This window comes from Zingiber officinale, chromosome 2A (genome assembly GCF_018446385.1).
Source record: "Zingiber officinale cultivar Zhangliang chromosome 2A, Zo_v1.1, whole genome shotgun sequence".
In the NCBI taxonomy this organism is placed as follows: Eukaryota; Viridiplantae; Streptophyta; class Magnoliopsida; order Zingiberales; family Zingiberaceae; genus Zingiber; species Zingiber officinale.
The window spans coordinates 108,268,734-108,289,207 of record NC_055988.1 but is presented as its reverse complement, the minus strand read 5'-3'; the positions used below and the strand labels follow the sequence as shown (position 1 = coordinate 108,289,207).

Sequence of the window (20,474 nt, the reverse complement as noted above, 5' to 3'; positions counted from 1 at the left end):
ATAGCCGTGTAGGAGCTTTTTCATCACCCTATATAAAGAACCGTAGACTTCGCCGGAGGTACGCATTCTACAAGCTTGGGAGCTCCCTTTTCCGCCACTTACCTGACTTGAGCGTCGGAGGGTCGCCGCCGGGAACTCCTTCCCGGCCCGACTTCTGTGCAGGATCGCCGGAGCTTCGGAGGCCTGCGTCATCGACTAGGAGAGCGCCACGTGCCCAGCGTCCTTTGGTTCGGCGATTCGGACAGGATCATTAGTTTTGTTTATTAGTTTTGTTTTATAATATTGGGCCGGCTAAAAAAATTGTATTTGGGGGTGTGAAAATAAAAAAATGTTTGTTTTCTTATTGTTAACAAAAAAAAATAAAACCAATTAAAAAAATAATATTGTTAACATAAAAAAATTATTTTAGTTTTGTTTATTTTTTTATTATTTTTGTTTTTTTAACAAAAAAAGACCAACAAAACTAATAAAAAAAATATTGGGCCGGTAAAAAAAATTGTATATTGGGGTGCGAAAATAAAAAAAAAATGTTTGTTTTTTTATTGTTAACAAAAAAAATAAAACCAATTAAAACATAACAAATAACAAATAAAGCATAAAAGGGTATAAATGTAAATATCATTAAATTTTTGATGGGGCCAGGAGGTGAATGTGGGGGTGGGAGAAGCAATTTATTTTAGTTTTTAGTTACCAAGTTCAACTCTGGTCACAGATAATTATGTCTCAGAAATTTAAATATTTATTTCTATATATTTAACTTGTCGATCAAAACACATCTAGTGATCGTGCCGGAGTGGTTATCGGGCATGACTAGAAATCATGTGGGCTCTGCCCGCGCAGGTTCGAATCCTGCCGATTACGTGTTTCTAATGTAAGTTCCTTAGTTTTTAATTATCAATTAATTTTTTATCCGAAGAATGATTTTGTTCTCTTTTTTGTTTTTATTTTATCTGCACTTTTTAACATAAATATTTCTAACAGAACCATAAACACATCCTTTTAATTTTAGCTCGGGGCCAACGATCCTAATGTTATTGAAGCATCCTTAAATATGTTTCAATCATTCTCAATTCATGCCCCCAAAAAAATCATGCTCAATTCATCTTAAACAATATCCAATTGAATGAAAAATAATTTGGTAATCTAAATTAAATAAGTTGGCAATGTAAGTGCTCAGAAATGCATAAGCTTCCTGAGGAAAAACTTTTATTTTAAAAATTTTCTTCTTGTACAACTCTTGCAAAATAGTTCAGACCTTTTTCGAGTATTTGATTCCTTAGCAATACGTTGATTTGTTATTATGCACCCAATGCCTATTTTTTCTAACTACCTTTTTATCTAGATTTTCCTAATTTTTATCATACATATAAATAAACAATAATTAAGCAATTAACAGAAAATTAGAACACAATATTATTACATGGAAGGGGGTTAAACATATTAATAGGTACGTCAAAGTCTACTTTAAAAGGATAAAAATCATTGACCGTTCTTTTAAAAAGAGGTTATTATCAACTGAAAAGTTTATATTCATCGCCAATAATATATATTGGTAATAAAATAGAGCTATATATTTTGTTAAATTTCACTTTCTTCTTTCTGAATAACTTGTATAGCCGTTCTATCACATATAACATTTTTTTTCTTCGTATCATTAGGATCATGAAGTTTGTTTTCTTGAATGAAATCCTTTACAATTTTATGCGCATCCAATTGTGTAAGCAATTCTTTTATATCCTTGCATATAATTAGCATCGGATATCTACTATCTGCAAGATGCTCAGATAAGAAGTTAGACCGTCCTTGGAGTGCTAACTACCTCCAGTCGTATCGTACTTAAGTTCCAGGCGTGAAAACGGTCGTCTCTAGAACATGCACCCAAAAGAAAGTAGGAAGATCTGTATGACTCATCATCGATCGTACTATATCTAATAAAATACGATTTCTCCTTTCTGATACACCATTCCATTGTGGTGTTTTAGGTGGAGTGAGTTGAGATATGATCCCACACTCAACGAGATGGTCATGAAACTCTTGGCTAAGGTATTCGCCACCTCGATCGGATCGAAGCATCTTAATACTCTTACCAAGTTAGTTTTGTACTTCATTCTTGAATTCTTTAAACTTTTCAAAGGATTCTAACTTGTGTCTTATCAAATACACATAGTCGTATCTACTGAAATCATCAGTGAAGGTAATAAAGTAATAATAGTCTCCTCTAGCTGCTATTCTGAAAGAGCTACATATATCAGTATGTATGAGTCCTAACAGATCATTAGTCATCTTGCCTTGAAGACAAGATTCACATACCTCATATGATTCAAAATCAAATGAGTCCAAAAGTCCATCCTTATGGAGTTAGGGTATGCGACTCTCATTTATGTGACCCAAGCGACAAGCAGAGATATGTTTGGTTCAAATCATTAGATTTGAACCGTTTGGTATTTATGTTATAGATTGAGTTTTCAAGTTTAGAACATAGAGGTCATTCATAAGAGGTGCACTACAATAGAACATATCATTGAAATAAATGGAACAACATTTGTCATTTATTACAAATGAAAAAACCTTTCTTGTCCAAACAAGAAATAGAGGTAATGTTCTTAGTCAAGGTAGACACATAACAACACTCTTCATGTTCTAAAACAAGCCCAGTGGTAGGGATGGCAATGGGTCAGGTTCAGGTCGAATTCTATATCCTCCGTCCTCATACTCATCGAGTATAGGATCTCCGATGGGTATACACATACCCATTAAATGATCGGATATCTTCTATAGTTATAGTTTTTCTTCTTTCTATCCAACTATTATCATTTAATAAAAATATATTAAAATTAACAACCTATTAAAATATATATATAATTAAAAAAATAGATTAACATCTATATAGTCTCCTCTTAATATTAACAAAAATAGTAAGTTGATTTTGGAAAAAGAAAACTTTCTTTAATATATGTATATATATTATTAATTGGGTATTCGAGTCGGGTATCGGGTATTGATAGTCCCTCCATACCCTCCTCCATTCGGGGCGGATGTCGGATCCTCTATCGAGTTCAGGTGAAATTGTCATCCCTACCCAGTGGGCAAAAATAAGGCATATGTTCCTACAGCGACAACAGCAACTCTTGCACCATTACCTACTCATAGGTCCACTTCGCCCTTTGTCAATATTCTACTGTTTCTCTGCCAATACACATTAGTATAAATGTAAGATGCACACTCGGTATATAATACTCGTAAAGAAGAAATAGACAGACTGACTTCTATAACATATATACCTGAGGTAGAAGTCTCACTTCTCTTCCTTTTCAGTTCCTCTTCCAGTGTATGGTTTCACCACAATGGAAGTAGGTTCCTTCCTTAACCCCACCTTTAGGTTTCAATGCATGAGTCTTGCCCTTTCCTTTGGCTTGGGTCTTACCCTTACTTTTGGGCTTCCAATTGCCTTTGCCCTTAGACACCATCAAAATGGTACTAGGCTTTATCTTCTTAAGGTTGAGTTCAGCAGTTCTCAACATACTCAACATCTCAGACAGCGGTTTGTCAATTTCATTCATGTTGTAGTTTATAACAAATTGACTATAGATATCGGACAATGATTGCAAGATAAGATCACATTGTTAGGATGTATACTAAAAGCCTAGTTTTTGTATAAACATTTATTTATAAATAAGAATCACATTGGTCAAATGTCTACATTTATGTTAAGTGTAGTTGTCCATTTAATTTATATTGTAGATAATATGGTGTGAGGTAACACACAGAAGATCATATTATCAGTTCCTTATAAATTATAAATAGTAGCTCACAACCAAGATGGAATGCGACAAACTATTGGAGTGGTTGTAGTGTAATCTGGTATTAATTTATCTTGACTATAAAATTACACTAGTACACTATGAGTGTATTGAGCAGAACCATTTGAGGTAGTTTCTTTTTATACTGACTACATAAAAGAACAAAACCTCTATTATTATGGAAGTGTGTACTCTTAATCATGATATAATAACAAGCACGTATACTTAATATTTATTTCTTTAATTTATTAAAGGGTGTGATTTAGTTCGTTAAATCAATATGTCCGATAAGTTGGGAAATAATATTATTTATATGGTGTGTTGTTGACTATAGAATGAAACTGTGTCCTAGTAATCTAGGTTGATGATGTTAGGGGTGTCAATTCGGGAGGGTCGGGTCGGGTTGGGTCGGGTTGAGTTTTTTTTTTAACCCAACCCGAACCGACCCGAACCCGAGTTCAACCCAAAACATCTCAACCCGAACCCGAACCTGACCAACCCGATCAACACGAACCCGACCCATATAACCCGAAAATTCGATTCAAAACGACTTTTTTGGACTATTTTTCCTATAATTCTTCACTTTTATCTCAATACTCCATCATTATCATACAAACATGATATTAATATACATAAAAACATCTAAATTTTTAAAATAAAGTTTGATTTAACCCCAAAAAAACCCACAAAATCCTATATTTAAGTCAACCTGGGTCAATCCGGGTCAACCCGAACCCGACCTGAACCCGAAAATGTCTAACCCGAACTTGATTTTTTTCGGGTCGACTCGGGTTGGGTCGTCGAGTCAGATTCATTTTTGATATCCCTAGATGATGTCCCCTTGAGGAGCTCATAAGGATTGTCAAGTAAACACTGCAGGTGGACTTACTCCGACATGACAATAAGGTTGAGTGGTACTACTCTTGTAGTTATATATTAATTAAGTAAGTTGTCAGTAACTCATTTAATTAGTGGACATTCGATATCTTAAACACAGGGAGACTAACACACTTATGATAAGAAAGAACCCATATTGTAATATGGGATTGGTGTGGTAGTGCAATAATAATTCTTTAGTGGTATGAGTTATTATTGATGAACTTGAGTTGAGTGTTCAGGGCGAACATGGGAAGCTCAAGCTCATCGGGAGACCAAAACCAATTCCCCCTCTCGGTCCCTGTTATAACCTCTTATTTATAAAACCTTATATCCACTTAAAGCTAAGCTTCTTACCCATCTTGTGCGGCCGATTAAGCCAAGCTTGGAGCCCAAGCTAGGGTCGGCCAAGCCCTTCATGGAGCCTAAGTAGGGGCCGACCAAGCCATGCTTGGTGACCAAGTATGGGGTCGGCCAGAGTAAAATAAAAGGAAGTTTTGTAAACAAAATTTTGTTAAATCTTTCCTTATTTGTAGTAATCTACAATGGCTAAAAGAGATATTCTATTTTGTTAAAATCTTTCCTTCTTGTAACCATATTTTAAAAAGAGAAGTTTTAATTAATCTTTCCTTTTATAGTTGTCTACATGTTTTAAAAGAGATACATTAATTTTAAAACTTTCCTTTATTGCCATGAATAATAGGAAATTTAGAAAAAGATTTTAATTGTTGTTAAAATTTCCTTTTTTAAAGGGAGGCCACAAATAAATAAGTTTTAATTATGTTTAAAACTTTCCTTTCTTGCCTTGACTAAGGATTATGAAAGAGAAGGAGAGGGTGCCTTATGAGATAACACAACCCTATTCTCTCCTCTCTTTTCCTTGGTGTGGTCGGCCCCTTCCTCCCTCTCTCTTCCTTAGGCTGGCGGCACACCTTCCTTCTTCTCTTCTTTTCTTCTTTCTAAGGTCGGCATCCATATTCCTTTGGTGGCTGAAACTTGAAGGAAAAAGAAGAAGACTCTACATAGGTGGCCGGTTACTAGAAGGAGAAGAAGAAGAAGAAGAAAGGAAGAAAGTTTCCTATTTTGGCATCCCTTGGTGGCTCAAGAGTCTTGGAGGAAAAGAAGGAGCTTGGGTGGATTTCATCTTGGTAGATCGTCGCCCACACGACGTCCAAAAGAAGGAAAGGAATACAACAGAAGATCAAGAGGTCTATAAGCTACAAAGAAAGGTATAACTAGTTATTTGTTTCCGCATCATAACTAGTTCATGTTCTTTGTATAGATCTTGAAAAATCAAACACAAGAGGCTATCGATTTTATGCTATCATTTTTGTCATCGATTTTGAGTTTCGATTTCATATTTCGATATTGTGCTTCTATTGAAGTCTCTGTAGTTAAACCTAGTTTACTGTAAGAAGTTACATATCCGATTTCTTTGAAAGGCTTTGTCTAGGAAGTGGTGGATGATCCCATACCCAAGAAGGTCTAGTGTCTCTCCATATTTAACCTGGAAGCCGATATTTGAAATAGATATTTAATTAACTTCTGTAATATGGTTTAACTTAGGAAGATCACATCGGTTAAACTTGGAGTAAAAATGTTAAGTATCGTTTCCAATCCAAGTTTAACTTCTGAACAGCAACTTGGATTAATAATATTAAGCATCGTTTATAATCAAGTTTAACTTCAGTAGAGCACATGGGTAGTTAGGTTAAGTTCTATGCTTGTACAAATTTTTGTACAAGAGAACTAGAACAGTATTTCGAGTAGCAACCAACAAGATTGACTTCTATAACATATATACCTGAGGTAGAAGTCTCACTTCTCTTTCTTTTCAGTTCCTCTAAGTATAACTTGCAGTTCCTCTTCCAGTGTAGGGGTTCACCACAATAGAAGCAGGTTCCTTCCTTAACCCCACCTTTAGGTTTCAATGCATGAGTCTTGCCCTTTCCTTTGGCTTGGGTCTTACCCTTACCTTTGGGCTTCCAATTGCCTTTGCCCTTAGACACCATCAAAATGGTACTAAGCTTTGCCTTTTTAAGGTTGAGTTCAATAGTTCTCAAGCAGCAGTTTGTCAATTTTATTCATGTTGTAGTTCATAACAAATTGATTATAGATATCAAGAAATGACTGCAAGATAAGATCAGTGGCCAATTCTTGGCCTAATGGAAATTTCAATCGCTGCAAGTTTCTACATACCCAATCATTTTGAGTACATATGGTCCTACAGAACTTTCTTCTTGCATTTTGCATTGAAACAGTGCTTTAGAGATCTCAAATCTCACATGCCTTGTTTGTTCTTGATATAGTTGTCTAAGATGTTCAACCATATCATAAGTATCCTTGTTCTCAAGTTGCTTCTGAAGCTCAGAATTCATGGTGACGAGCATAAGGCATGATACATCTAATGCAGCATCTTGATGCTTCTTGTAAGCATCCCTATCAGCTCTAGTGGCAGTAGCAGGGGTACTTCAGAAATAGGCTGCTCTAGGATGTACAATTTTCTTTCTTTCTTGAGAACTATTCTCATGTTTCTATACCAGTCTAGGAAATTAGCTCCATTGAGCTTGTCCTTATCATAGACAGATCACAGAGATAGTGTCTTCTACGTACTAGATGACATGATGATCTACAACAATAAAATACACAAATAGGTATCATATTAAGATCATTTAATTAGATCTTTAATTAAATGATTCTCCCACTGAATTCTAAAGCTTGGTAGGAGCAAGTCACTACTAGCTCTAAACCCAAAAGCAAAGACATTCAATTGGGACAAGATCCACATTATACCTCATCTTGAGTTAGCTTTGGCTAATCACCCAAGACTTGTATACATTAGGTAGGCAACGTATACCAATTGGACAAGATCCATATTATACCTTATCTTGAGTTAGCTTTGGCTAATCACCCAAGACTTAGTACAACTTAGGTAGACAACGTTTACCAATTACATCCTATGTAACTCTTATATCTTTAGGTGAACAGGACTATTTGTTCGTTTGCCCATCTTATGAAATCTACATTATAACTCATCTTGAGTTAGCTTTGGCTAATCGCCCAAGACTAGTATAATTTGAATTTCATCATATGAGATATGCCTCTAAGTTCTCAATTTAGTTAAGTTACACCCAAAGTCCAATAGTCGGTCATCACAATTGTCCTGTCGCACTCTACCAAGGTAAAACGAGTCATTTTGCTTTGGCAAACCTGACTATAAATGATCGAGGTAGTAGTGAGTACCAAACTTTGGTAGGCATATGAAAAGTTGCTAGACTCAACTGATGGATTGATAAGTCAACTGATGGTTTTAGAAACTGAACAGAAGTGAGTGAAATTTGCTTGATTTGATTTGACCGATGGAATTAGTCAATTGATGGTTCAGATCACTCAATTGATATCAAATTAAAGAGAATAGAAGCGAGTGTGACTCATTTGTTGTGTTCGACTTATGAGATTAGTCGACTGATGTGGGACATCAATCAATTGATATCGAACTAAAGAGCACAGAAGCATGTGAGATTTGTGTGCTCATTCAACTGATGCTCTCAATCAATTGATGTTAGACAACAGTCGATTGATATTCAAATTAGAGACACAATCAAACATGTTTTAGAAGCATCAATGGTCGTTCAACAATAAGAACAGTTGTCATAAGACCATATTAATTAGTAGAGTGATGATATATAACAACCGACTGATGTCTGAAATGAAGACTTTCACTCAAGCATTCATATAAAAGGAAAAGAGAATGTTTGAAGGTGATAGCTCTCATTCTAAGCGAAGGTTTTTCGTGCTATCTGATTGTTGAGAAGTGCTTAAGCTCAACCTTCATCTTTGGTGCAATATTTAAAGAAGAAGAAGTTAACATCTAATCAAGAAATCATTATAATATCTTCTTGTTTCATCTTATCCTTGCATTGTATTGTAAGACTATTGTACAAGATTTCTCCACCTCCAGAAAATTTTTGAGAATGAGAGATTTCATACTGAATGAAATCGTATTGGTGTAGACCCTTAGATTAGTCACTTCAAGGAGGTGGATGTTGGGTGCTACTTGGAATACCGTTCTTTTCCCCTATATAAAAATTTGTACAAGCACAGAACTTTTCCTAGCAACCCATGTGCTCTTCAGAAGTTAAACTTGGATTGAAAACGAAACTTAATATTTTTACTCCAAGTTCTTTTTTCAAAGTTAAACTTGGATTGGAAACAAAACTTAATATTTTTACTCTAAGTTCAACCCTTGTGTTCTTCAGAAGTTAAACCATATTACAGAAGTTGGTTAACTATTTATTTCAAGGATTGACTTACAGGTCATTGGCGAGGCACTAGACCTTCTTGGTTATGAGATCATCCACCACTTCCTAGACAAAGCCTTTCAAAGAAATTGAATATTTTAACTTCTCACAGTAACCTTAGGTTTAACTACAGAGACCTTAATCAAAGCATAAGATCGAAACACAAAATCGAAGCACAATGGTATTTCAGGATCCATACGAAGAAAACAAAACTAGCTGTGCTACGGAATAAATAACTAGTTGTACCTTTCTTTATAGACAAAGACCTCTTGATCTTCTGTCGTATTCCTCTCGTCTTCTTGGATGTCGTGTGGGTGACGATCTACCCAGACAAAAACACCTAACCCCCTTTTGTTTCCAAGCCGCCTACCACCAAAATATGCAAAGAAAGGAACACCTCCTCCTCCTTCTTCTCCTCCAAACCGCCGGCCACCAAGGTGCTTTGTCTCTTCGTTTTCTTTTCCTCCAAGCTCGGGACACCAAGAGAAGATGGGGTGCCGACCCTAGAGGGAAGAAAAGGGAAGAAGAAAAGAAGTGGGGCGCCGGCCCTAGAGGAAAGAAAAGAAAGAATGGGGCGCCGACCTTAAGGGAAAGGAGAGAAACTTATCAATTCTTAATTAAATTGTTGATTTTTGTGGCACAACTTCCTCTCCTTTTATAACCCTTTGCCCCAGATAAAAAAAGGAGAAAAAGTAATAGATTTTTGTTTAGAAGAAATTTTAGAAAAGAATTAACATAATTATTTTTAGAAAATTTTTTTAAGAAAGAATTAGTATAATTCTTTTTAGAAAATTTCTAAAAAAGAATCAACATAATTCTTTTTAGAAAAATCTCTAGGAAAGAATTAACATAATTCTTTTTAGAAAAATTTCTTAGGAAAGAATTAATATAATTCTTTTTAGAAAATTTCTAAGAAAGAATCAACGTAATTCTTTTTAGAAAAATATCTAATTCTGTTGAGAAAAAATCTCCCTTTTTTTTCTTTCTTTTCTTTTTCTTATTTTTTTATTTTCTTTTGGTTTGGCCGACCCCTTGCTTGGGCACCAAGCAAGGTTTGGCTGACCCCTTTCTTGGGTAGGAAGCAAGGCTTAGCTGACCCCTTGCTTGGGCACTAAGCAAGGATGTGGTCAACCCCTTTCTTGGGTAGGAAGCAAAACTAAAATGGGTGAATGCGAGATTTTATAGAGGCTACAACAGAGACCGAGAGGGGGAATTGGTTTTGGCCTCATGATGGACTTGAGCTTCCTGTGTTCGACCCGAACACCCAACTCAAGTTCATCAATAATAACTCATACTACTAAAGAATTATTATTGAACTACCGCACCAATCCCATATTACAATATGGTCTCCTTCTTATCATGAGTGTGTTAGTCTCCCTGTGTTTAAGATATCGTATGCCTGTTAATTAAATGAGTTACTAACAACTCATTTAATTAACATCTAGCTCCAAGAGTAGTACCATTCAACCTTATTATCATGTCGGACTAAGTCCACCTGCAGAGTTTATATGATAATCCTTATGAGCTCCTCAAGGGGACATTATCAACCTAGATTACTAGGACACAACTTCCTTTTATAATCAACAACACACCATATAAATAATATTATTTCCCAACTTATCGGGCCTATTGATTTAACTGAATAAATCTCGTCTTTTAATAAATTAAAGAAATAAATACTAAGTATATGTGTTTGTTATTATATCAGAATTAAGAGTACGCAGATCCATAATAATAGAGGTTTTGTTCTTTTATGCAATCAGTATAAAAAGAACAACCTCAAATGATCCTGCTCAATACACACATAGTGTACTAGTGTAATTTTATAGTCAAGATAAACTAATACCAAATTACACTACAACCATTCCAATGGTTTGCCCCAATCCATCTTGGTTGTGAGCTACTATTTATAATTTATAGGGAATTGATAACATTATTTTCTGTGTGACACCACACACCATGTTATCTATAATATAAATTAAATGGACAACTGCATTTAACTAAATGTAGACATTTGACCAATGTGATTCTCATTTCAAAATAAATGTTCATACAAAAAATTAGACTTTTAGTAGATATCCTAATAGTGGAGACCAAGTAAATCAAGGTGTTAGCATTGCTTTAAATTTTCTATTGCAAATCAAGTTCAAAGAAGTGAAGCGAAGCGAGTTATTCACCCCCTTTGGCCTTTAGCTCATACATGTTTTAACAACTACGACTTCCATTGTTTAGTTCTCAACTAAGTTTTTTATTGCTTAGGCCTGCTAGGACTTTCACTGCTTAGTTCCGTCAAGACTTCTACTGCCCAGTCCCACTAAATCTTTCTATTACCCTACCAAGTATCTGGTCTTACTTAGACTTCTCACTCACTTCTAAGCTTCAAGTCAACCTTAATTTTGTTTGTACTTTACACTCAACTTAATCAACCGTAATTACGTTATTTGATTACCCTTAATGAAATTCCCTTAAATATATTGTTCAAATTAAACAATTAAAATCTTGGAGGTCGATTACACCAATATAGAGATGGTCAATCTCACACCCTCAGTAATGAACTTATCACTATAAAGGCCAAAGGGGTGAGACAAAGACAATTGAGAGGTGACATTTTCAAGCTAGAATTTCTATAAACCCTTGATATGAAGGTCTCTACATCTAAATGGGATTTTTGAGATATATGAGGATTGTTGGGAGCCAAAAACAAAGAAACAAGTTGAGATGCAATTTATTAAGTTCGTCTCAAAAAAATTGTCAAACTGTGGAAACCTAAAAGCCACGACTCACTAAACAATGGAGACAAATTCTATTTTGTGCAAAGGATTGATATCAATATTTACCCACTTTGACGAAGCTACTATCAACAACAATTGTTAAAACAGACTTTTAACATGTATGGGGATGGTTTTCTTCAATGCGCATCTCAGATCCAAAACATGTAGTTTCCATGATATTGCTATATTAATTTTTAGTCATTTTTACCATACCAGTATATTCTTTGAACAATTAATGTTCTAATTATGTTATTTTTCATAAAAAAAATAATTTTAGTGATAAAAAAATCATCCCAAATGTACAACAAAATTAGCAAAAAAAAAAAAAAAATCGTCAATGACCAATAATGAAATTAGCAAAAAAAAAAATTTGTCATAGAATTAGCGACAGAAAACTTTTGTCGCAAAATCTGTGGCTGAAAAGTTTATTGCCACAAAAATCATAGTAAATTAACGACAAATATTGAATTCGTTACAAAATTAGCGATAAAATTTTAAATTCATTATAAAATTAACAATGAATTTTGACTTTATTACAAAATTTGATAATGAATTTTGAATTCGTCGTTAATTTTAAAATGAATTTAAAGTTTGTTGCAAAACTTGACAAGGAATTCAAAATTTGTCCAAATTTTGTGATGATTTACAATGAATTTTGAATTTGATCTAAATTTTGTAATGAATTTTGAATTCATTGTAAATTTTGAAACGAATTTTGAATTTATCAAATTTATCATGAATTCTTCAATGAATATATTTCGCCTCATATTTTGTCACAAAATCACACTTATATATGAATTACGAAAGTGCAAAGGGTGGTTGTTTGAAAGATATTCTCTCTCTTTACCTATCTCCGGTCGTAGATCCGACGATTGGACTGCTGAATTTGTGTAGATCTACATAGATATGTGCCCTAGAGGCTTGTATCCTAGAGGCTAGATCTGTGCAACCCTATGGGGTCATGCATATCTATGTCCAGATTTACGGGGTCGCCATATAATATAAAAAACTTTGGCGATGTTCATATATATTTTTTATTTTTTATTTTTTTATTATTTATTTATTTTATATAATTTTTCATATATGTCATTAGTTATAGATCACATGTTCATTTATGATACGAAGTAATAAGTATAGTAGTAAATTCGTCGGGAGCATAATTTGGAGATAATATTGATTCAAATTTTTATTTTTATATATTTTTGTGTATTTTTTTTTGTGTATTATTACATGTCACCGAAGCTATAGTGCCACAATATGACATCCAGATTATCACCTAGGCACTTGTGGTTCGATTCCAGTTATGACGTATTAGTAGAAATTTTTCGTTCAAATAAAGACACAACCAAAAGATTCTGAACTTCTGGATTGACCGTTGTTTACGTTTCTCGATTTACCCTCATGGTCGATGGAAAACTTTCGTAAAATCAAGCTGATCATCCCCCAAGATAGTCAATCAGATTAATTGGGATTATCTTTTTTTATTTGAAAAAAATATTTATTCATAAATTATAAATGTGTTTCGTAATTGTTAGTTTTTTTTAGTTTTATATATATAATTTTTATTTTGATCCATATTTTTATTTTTACTAATAATAACTACTAAAATCTATAATTAAACAATAAACAAAATTACAAATATATAATAAAAAATTTATTTAAAAAGGGAAATAAAATTGATAAAAAATAAAATTGATAAAAAATAAAATTGATAAAAAAAAACTAGTTAAAAGACACAAAACCAATAAAAAAATAAAACTAAACCAATAAAATAGCATAAATAACGGGGTGTGTGAGGGGTGCGAAAAGCACCTCTCATTTATATATTACCAACTTACCTTCTGTTTCTCAGCGCCGAAACCCTAAAAAGCCGCCGCCTTTTCTTCTTTTCGACATCGCGCCCTGTCGCCTGAGAGGCCGGAACGCCCGTTCTGGCCGTTCCACGTCCGTTCCGACGAACCATAATCACTGTCGTCGTCACCGCCTCCGTCAGGCAGGACGCCACGGCCTGGACTCAGACGCCCCTCAGCCTCGTCGTCCCCGTGGATGCGGTCGCCTCCCTGTTCCACGTCGCCTTTCTCGCCATCGCCTACCCGCCATCCTTCGCCTCCTCCCACGGCGAGTTCCAGTTTCTCGTCAAGAGGTTCCCGGCTCCACCGTCGACCTTCTGTGCGGGCTTGGCGCGGGGACGTTATCGAGTTGAGTGTGGTCATGGAAAAGGGATTTCCGGTGGACCGGATGTCGCCTCCTGATGCCTTCCCCACTGTGCTCATATTTGCCACCTGATCTGGAATCAGGTAGGGTTCTGCTCTTGTTTCCACGTAAAAGTTACTACTACTTTTAAACTTTTCTTAAGATGCTAACTTTTTTGTTTGAAAATAATCCTTTGACTGAACATTTGTCTTTCATTTAAAAGATTTTCTTTTTCTATAGTTGTATTAGTATTTTTTTTCCCTTTAACAATGCCCAATTTAATTGAAATAGGATGAAAAATTCACTTTATCTTAGTATTTTCCATAGGTTATATTTCTCTATACTTTGATCTTTTTTTTTTCAAATGAAAAAAAACTGTTTTAGTGAATATATATCAGTGGCAAAACAACAAATGCCCCATTAGGCTCTATGAGATTAATTGAGGAAGAGGGTCACCAAAGAAAAGTAACAATGATAAAAACTTCTATTTTATTTATTTCTTGGAACTATTGGAACATATTTGGTTGACTCTTTAGCTTATTATCTGTTTGTTTGTAGAATCCTGTACAAATTCTCTACTATACTATATTTTTGAATCAGTTGTTGGCAGGTTTACATTGTTTGTTAATGTCTTTACCGTATTTGAATGGTCGTGACAGTTCCATTTGTTCGCTCATTCAACCATGATTATAAATCTTAATATTGTTAAACTTATTGAAGAAATTGAATGCGATTTTGTTTAGGAGAGGTTCAAGGATTGGGAATCAACTGGAGTCAAAATAATGTCTGTTTTGTCACAATCTAATAAAAGATCAGGTGGCGAAAATGGATATGTACAGATAACTCTTCTAATCGATTAATTTTTCTTTATAAACTCTACTTTTCGTCAAATATGTTTATACGACATTGCAGGAACCTTTTTCAAGAGCTAAAGATATACTAAATCCTTCATCAACTGTCGTTGTGCTTTGTGGGCGCATACAAATAGCTGAGGTATGTTTTTCGAAGACATTATTGTAGCCATTTGCAAGTTATCTTGTGAATTGTTTAAGTCCATGAGATTTTAATCTACTTATTTTGTAGTTTTAGAATTTGCTTGATTGATTTCTAGTTATGCCCGTACCTTGAATTATATGGTTTTTCCTCGTAATGTTGGCACCAATCAGTTGAAAGCTGCTGGGTTTCCTCAATCATTTGGGTCCGCAATAAAGCACAAGGGAGAATATGAATGAGATATATAAATTATGGTATTGTTCATTTTGCCTTATTTTATATCTTGACGTAGGCCAAATATAGATAAAAGGACCAGCACCTCTTAAGGACAACGCCCGTGTGCATGTTTATTTGGATGAAAGTTTGAGAATAGAGAGTCAGACCTAGAATTTTTCTCTTATATATATATATACACTATACGCTTATTCGGTGTGCGCCTTTGCTCAGGGTGAGGCGTCCAGGCGCTTGAATGTAGGTTTTTTTGTCCTTTTTTTTAAAACTTTTTTTGGTATATTATACGTATTCATGATTTAAGATTTTAGGATTTAGGGGTTGTGTTATAGTGGGTTTAAGCTAATAAGATTTACTCTCGAGGATTCAAATTTCCCTATTTAGTTATAGTGTTTAAGATAAAAAATTTTAGATGCTTACGAGATATATTATATGTATTTAGGATTTAAAATTTAAGAAAATATTGATTTTTAAAAATTTTAAAAAAAATTCGTGTCAAAAAAAATACTGCATGTAGCGTTTGGATCAAATCTAGGTGCCTCGTGCATAGTGTCATGCACAAACTCACCAAAAATGTTGCGCAGGAGATCACCTCCCTCTCTCTCTTTATAGAGCTATATATATTCTAGAGTTATATATGGATATTTTAATTATGCTAAACATTTCAATTATGGTTATATTGCAGGAAACATACCATATTGAGCTGATCATTCTCAGATATGGCGATAGATCTCGGTGATTCCATCCAGTATTCTTTGGCGATTTTGGTTGGTGTCCATCCGTCGATCCTGACCCGTGTTTGTCGATTTCGGACAACGTCGCAATTTCTATCGGCATCTGCTATTATTATGAAAGAGTTTTTTTATATTTTAAAAAATTCTTGTCATGCAAGACTTTTGGATCCATCTGATCTAGTGGTTGGGTTGAAAATTCTTAGGCTTTCAATTCAAAGACCATGATACATTTTTAGATAAAAATAGAAGACTCTGACTGAATCAGAGATCGTCGTTACATATTAATGTCTGACGATTCTGTCACTTTAACTTCATTAGAGATATGTATGATCTCTAATATTCTCAAATTTAAATAAAAGAATTATTAGATATATATATTCAAAAAACATTTTATTTGACTCGATGTAACTTGTCAATGGATGAGTGGTAAGACTATAGATTCAGCATTGCATATAAAAAATAGGTAAGTAAATTTATTAATATATCAATTATTTTTAATTTTAATATATTAATCTATCTTTTATTTGCTTAAATATAGATATTATAGGGTATCTTGGTTTACCATGACACAAACGCGTGTTTGTGGAAGAAATGATTGGAGGTGTTATAAAGAATTACGCATGTCGCCATTATCTAAAGGGAAGAGTATTGATTTCGGGAAAGAATTGCAGATGTCGCCACCATTTGAAGGGAAATCTATCCTTGTTTGCTTCATCAGATGCCCTTGGAATCAATACCATTTTCTACAAATGATGGCGACATGTGTAATTTTTTCCAAGAATCAGTACCATTCCCTTTAGATGGTGGCGACATGCGTAATTAACACTTCTGATCATTTATCCACAAACACACGTTTGTATTATGGTAAATTGAGATACTCTATAATATTTTTATTTAAGAAAATAAAAGATAGATTAGTAAATTTTAATAAAAAAATAATTGATATATTAATAAATTTAGTTACCTATTTTTAATATGTAGTGGTAAAATCTATAGTTTTACCATTCATCCATTGACAAGTTGCATCGAGTAGAATAAAATATTTATTAAAAATATGTATATCTAATAACTCTTTATTTGAATTTTAGAAGATTGGAGATCATACCTAATTCTAATAAAGTTAAAGTGACGGAATCGTCGGACATTAGTATATAATGACAATTTCTGATATAGTCAGGTCTTCTATTTTTATATGAAAATGCATCATGATTTTTGAAATTGCAAGCCTACAAATTCTTGACCCAACAGTTGAATTAGATGGATCCAAAAGCTTTACGTGATAAGAATTTTTTAAAATATTAGAAATTCTTTCATAATAATAGCGGATGTTGATTGGAATCTCGACGCTTGCCAAAATCGACGGACAAACACTGGCCGGGATTGCCGGATGGACTTCAATCAAAATTATTTCATATTGAAAATAGATTTTGAGAGGCGACTTTTTTACACCAGAAGCCCAAATGTTCTGTTTTTTTTTGTCTTTGAAGAGGATGATGATCTGGAGCTTGAGCTTGAGCTTGGTCTTCGTGGTTAAGAAACATTTCATGCAACATGTCTATTGTTTTTTCAGGTAGTGTTAATTGTTTTTTAATGACGGACATATTGTTCTGGTTCGGACTTTTATATTCCAAAGAAACTTCATTTTTCAGCTTTATCATTTAGTATTTTGCATGTTCATTGCCAGCAGTACTAAAGTTTATCTCACTGTCTCAGTAAAGACTTTTATATCATGATATATGCGACGAAACTGTTGGTATTGATAAAATTCTCATTTTGATACTTCAGAGAAATTGACTAAGATTATTATCTGGAAGTTTATTCAATTATTCTAGATTCGACTCTAGATCTTATTCATATTTGAACAGTCTGTTAATATCATCAACATAGCAGAAGATTCAATTTGTTGTACCCTGTTCATATAATGTCCTTTTTTGTAGTATCTATGTTGTTCCTCCAAGTATAATCCTTCTCTCATCTTTTAAGTAATGTTTCTTTGTTCACTGGCCTTTAATACTCAACTGAATCTTTATGGCTGCCTTGCTAAGGTTTATGTCTTGCTTAAGCGATTAAAGTTAACTTGTGCACTTGATCAAGAATTTGTCAGATAGGCAAGTATTCAAATGTTTTCAAAGAATTGTAGTGAAACTGACACATGCTAAAATTACAGCATGTTTTTTCTTTTATATCGATATATATATAGCAATTACAGGTAAAAACTGAAGCTACGTGTCATGTCATCCCCTCGAGCTGAGTAAAGCGATTAGTTAAGCACTCACTTCCTCAAGTTCGTGATTGTGCATTAAATGCCTAATCTCATTCTATTACTTCTTGGCTTACTTTAACTGCTTGCTCGACCTCCAATCATCTCCTACAATGCTGGATTCAAGAGCCATATGATCAAGTGCAAGTCTATCAATTAATGAGTCTGTAGAAATGTCTGTAGAAATGCCTTTACGTATTTTTCTTTTGTTTTCTGATATTTATGATCCAAAATGAGTCTATACAAAATTTTATTTTTTAGTACTTATTCTAAAATGAAATAGCTTTTATTAATGAAGAACGTTCTAAAATCTATTTTACTTATTTTCTAATAACCTAGTGATAGCATGAATTTCGCTTCCCATTTAACTTGATAAGAGAAGCACAATTTTCCAACTTTTGGCCCAAAGTGTTTCAATTAGGTGGCTAATGTCGTCCTCTAAATTCACCACAGGTTTGTTTTTTGCTTCATTTTACTAATCCACTAGAAGCCTTGTGCTCCGACTTCAAAACAATTGTACAGTGAGTTGCTTGTCGAAACAGGAAGTAAATACTATGGACCTGTTTCTAGCATAAGAAACTTGCAAACAGCAAGTGATAGAAAAGATGTACACGAACAGGGTTTTAGATATTTACCACATGTCCAGCATTCATCTCTCTCAAAGAAGATTGGATACTTATCTAAACAATCAGGATGGTAAGCCTTAAGACAATTCCTAGGACCATTTAACGATTTAGTACTCTTTGTTCCAGAATATCTCTTGATCTTAATTTTACATTTTTCTTTGCAATGGTCCAAACCATTCAAGATGCAACATGCTACAGCCAATAAAAAAGAATATTCCAATAAAGACAAGCTTTCAATTGTATAAAAGATGAAGAACAAGTCAAAACATACAAATACAAATACAAGTATATCTAACTTAAACATACGGCAAAATGGACTTAGAAGCAATAGAATCATCCAAAAATCAATCTATCTAACTTAAACACGTTCACTTATTTTTTTAAAATGCATAATTTTAGTCCTTGGTCCAAATTTTTAAGAAGTCCTTAAACTAAGATTATATATATCAATATAACCTTTTATCAAAGAACTATAATAATTTTATTTTCAAATTCATATGTTTTCAATGGATTTCGCCAAAAAAAAAAAGCTACCTTCTTATTTTGTTTACTACCATCTTGCTTAAATTATGAAAACCTAAATAGTCTAGACTCAAACTATATGAATTCTAATAAAATAACACTAAAGTTCTCATTTATAAGGTGTTTCATTCGGATTATAGATTCAAGTTTTCTTACAATGATTATCATCCTCCATCACTCTTTAACATATTCCTATAGTTAAGAGACTTCTTCCAAATCCTCTTGACACAATCTTCTATCTAACTCTTTAATAGTCTACTCTCCAACTGTATAAATTTTAATAAAAGAACAGTGTTTTGAACCTCCAGATTTTATATGTTATGTTTTTTTACAATGATTAACAACTTCTTTCACTCTTGACTATTTTTCTTTAATTTAGTTGAGAGGCTTCTTCAAAATCTTCTTGATTCAATTTTTACCTAACTAGTATTATTCCATTATCATATAATATATATATATATATATATGCTTGTATTAGCAAGCTGAATAAATGCCCAACATTTTCATACTTAGAAAAATAATATATAACAGGTACTAGAAAATTAATATGGTGGATCTTAATATAAAATTGACATCAAGAAGAGTACATTGGTATGTAAAAGGGTCATATAATAGTATAATTTATAGTGTTAGAAGTTAGAACAAGCAAGGTACAATTACTAAATTTCATATAATTGTTGTCTCATCAACATTTAATTATGAGTTTATATCATTATAATGTGATAAAAGATAAATATGATAAAATTTGTTACCAGTACTGGAAATATTGTAAATGTGACGAATGATTTTCCAAAGATTAAAGGCGAACCCTATGTTCCCTATCTTATTTGCACTAGTACTAGATAACCAAATAATTTGATATATGTTATTTAATGAAAGTATTGTGTTAACTAATATATTAAATCAAATTCAAAGATTAATTATGGAGGAGAACTTTAAAAAAACTTATGGATTTTAAGATAAGTAGGCTAAAAATTAAATGTGAGATGTAATTTAAGTAATAAGTAAAGATTTATGGAGTAGTTAGGATTGATAGACAAGAATTCATTGTAAGTGGAAGTTTTAGACATCTTGAACAATTATTTAACAAGGGATATTAAAAAAAAACATCATCGATATGACAAAAAATGGATTGTCAAAAATAGCAAGGAGTTTCTGAAATCTTGT

At 33.4% G+C, this 20,474-nt stretch overlaps 1 non-coding gene across 1 annotated transcript; it reads left to right on the top strand.

The window, feature by feature from the left end:
- Positions 1 to 779: 779 nt before the first annotated feature.
- On the top strand, positions 780 to 861 carry TRNAS-AGA. Its single transcript has one exon. It is a non-coding gene; the product is annotated as a tRNA-Ser (tRNA).
- The last annotated feature ends 19,613 nt before the right edge of the window (positions 862 to 20,474 follow it).